A 3,187-nucleotide genomic window follows, 5' to 3' on the forward strand; every position below is an offset into this window, starting at 1 on the left:
AGCCAGTTTTCCCAAGATGTTGGAAAACCAGCTCCCCATAAAAAGGGTGTGTCCAAATGAATAGCAATTTTCTGATATAAGGAGGTTTCCCGCATTGATCAAAGCTCATTGCTTTTCTGGACCTCCGGCACAATTGCCAGGGTGTGTGCCTTTTCTACAGATTCAGTTTCGCTTATATACGGAAAAGCCAAACAAACATGTGGAGATTTAAAATAAAAAAAAAAAAATAAATAAAAATTGTGAAAATAGCGTGTAAAAGTCGCCCAAATTAAAGATACACGCGACCTCGTTTCGTAAATCGTAGGTATTATAATCTAGGGAGTATATAAAAGGTTCTAAGAAACGGTAACGGCCCCGAGCCCCCCCCCCCCCTCCAAAAGCCTTTGCCGGACATACACAAAAATGCATACACACACACACATATTTTGCCTTTTATATATAATAACTAGCGAGGGGTACCCGGTGTTGCCCGGGTGTTTGGAGGTGGGGGGGGGTAAAAAAAAAGTAAGTATGAGGATCAAACCCGAACCGTTGAGGCAAAGTTGTGAAAAAAAAAAGTGCGATGTTAACCATTGCCCCACCGCGACATGCTTATGGAAACACGTTTGAATTTATTTAATTACTTGGATTTAGCAAGTGCTCGTTTTAATGAGTTAATGAGGTCAAGTTTGACTGCGGGATAGTATTCATTTACTGCTGAACGCTTTTTTTTTTTTTTTTTCCCCCCACCCCCAAGATGTTATAGGAAAAGGACTAACCCACATGCGGCGAGCGACAAATATTGAATATTTATCTTCCCGAAATCGAGCAAATTAAATAGACAGGCGAGCTTCGCTGTTAACTGTGAGATATTATGATTTATATGTGATATAAAAAGTTGTGAACCGACCGACCGCTTCTCTGAAAGAGGCCTTTTGTAGATACACAGAAAAAGCGAACACACATACATACATTTTCGCTTTTATATTTATAGAAAACTGTTAGACTGATCTTTAATCTCATGAACAACTTGTTACCTTTTTACTTTAATTAGGAAAAAAAAAAACTTTAATGAAGGAAAATAAATATTTGATTACTTGAAAAAAAAGTCAACTGAGACTTACTGTTGACAAAATTATGTTCACATTAACTGTTACATAAAATTTGATTTTACATTTTTTTTTTTTCTTTCTACTCACATATAATAGGCACTTTGTGGGTCGGAAACACTTTCTCTCTTCCCTTCACTAACTTCCCACTCCCTCTCTCAGTTCTATCTCCCCTCTTGCCGCCTTTTGGCGCCAAAGTCGGCTCCCCACTTTGGACGCCGACTCCACGTCACTCATTTTTGTGAATTTTTCATACAGGGAAGAGAGAGCTTTTTTCATAAATGGACACCCCCCAGCCCGGGGACCTCATTACAGATACCCCCAGCCAGGGGGCTACCACAAGAAAAACTGCTCCCCAAGAGGACGACTCCCCAACAAGGGGAGCAAAAAGCAACAGGGCACACCGCCCGGACACTAAACCGAAGGACGCCCCCCAGAAGGGAGAAAACTCACCAGCAGCTCCCCAAGAGGGCGACTCCCCACAAAGGGGAGAAAAAACAATGTTGGACGGGGCATCCCACTCTGACAACAAAAATCAAGAGGCAGTAGCCCCAAAGGACGATAAGGGGAACAGTGCTCCCCAGGAGGGCTACTGCCCCAAAAGGGGAGCAAATCAAGAAAACGAGGGGGCATACAGCAAAAGCTCCCAAGGACAATAAAGGGGACAATGCTCCCCAGGAGGTCGACTCCCCAAAAAGGGAGGCATTTCCTGGAAGAAGCATAGAGCAAGGAGAGTCGGTCCCAAAGGAAAGCGAAAAGGGAAATGCCCCTCAAAATAGCAACCCTTCCGCAAAGGAACAGCAAAAACAGTCCAACCTCACCAAAGATCCAACACCAACAAGAGGGTCAGCATGGGGGAAGACTGTAGAGAAGCAACTGTCCCCTCAAGAGTATAGAGACTTGTACTTAACCAAGTACAGACAATATATATAGTTGGCAGAAATTAAACCAGTGCCAGGCGCTTGGGAGGCAATCGAAGACAGTCCTCTCCCTCATCATCTCGGATATGCCGGAAAACCGCCTCCTAGGGATGAAAAAGGAAGACATGGCGGGGCTCCTACACAAGCTAAACATCCCGGTACTATACCTGTACCAGAGGAGCTACGCCATGTGGGACATCCTCCTACCCACCAAGGAAGATGCAGAGAGACTCTCCCTACAAGAAATTAAGCATGGGAGTATAAAACTAAAGCCCGAATACCAGGGCAGGACAAGGACCCGGGTGCAGGTATTCAATGTACCTATGCAAATATCAGCAGAAATCCTGGGATCCTTCTTCACACAGTTCGGCGAGGTGGAAAAAATAACCCCAGTGCGGTCGAAAACCGGCATGCACATGGGCAGCTACACTGTGGCCATTAGGCTAAAGAAAGAAGGCTTCCAGGCGATACCAGCACAGCTGACATTTAAGGAGGCAACTATGACGGTGGTGGTGGAGGGGCATCGTCCGCACTGCTGGTTCTGTCAAAAGCAGGGTCACATGGCCAAGAGCTGCCCTCAAAGGTCAACTCCTACTCGAGTGACACTAAAGGCGGTCTCAACCTCTGAGACAGCACCAGTGTCCAAATAGGCTGTCATAACTCCTGCAACCGGAGCACCAACCCCAGCACCGAGGAAACCCAAAACCACGCAGGAGGCCAAGGGGGAAGAATGGAGCACGGTAATAAGGCGGAAACAGAAGCCCACAATCCCATTTGCCACTGTCCCACCACCAACCCAACAATCGAGTCAGCAACAACAACAGCAGCCTCCACAACAGCTGCAGCAACAGCCATGGCAGCAGACACAGCAGCAGCAGCCAAACCAGCCGTTGAACCAGCCACAGCAACAACATCAGCTGCCGCGGCCAATGCCACGAAAACAGCGGCAACAACAAAAATAGCAGCAGCACCAACAGCCAGAACAGGAGCAGCAGCAACAAAAACGGCTGCAGCAACCAGAACAGCAACAGCATCAACCAGAGAAACAGCAATTAGAGGAGCAGCAACAACCAACGGTCCCCACACCAATTGAGACGGAGACCAAGCGAAGAAAACACTGCTCCTCTGAGGATGAATCTGCTAGCGAGAGGGAGAGGAATTCAACCTCACCACTCCCCG

This window comes from Euprymna scolopes, chromosome 35 (genome assembly GCF_053919585.1).
Source record: "Euprymna scolopes isolate OS-2025 chromosome 35, ASM5391958v1, whole genome shotgun sequence".
Lineage (NCBI taxonomy): Eukaryota > Metazoa > Mollusca > Cephalopoda > Sepiida > Sepiolidae > Euprymna > Euprymna scolopes.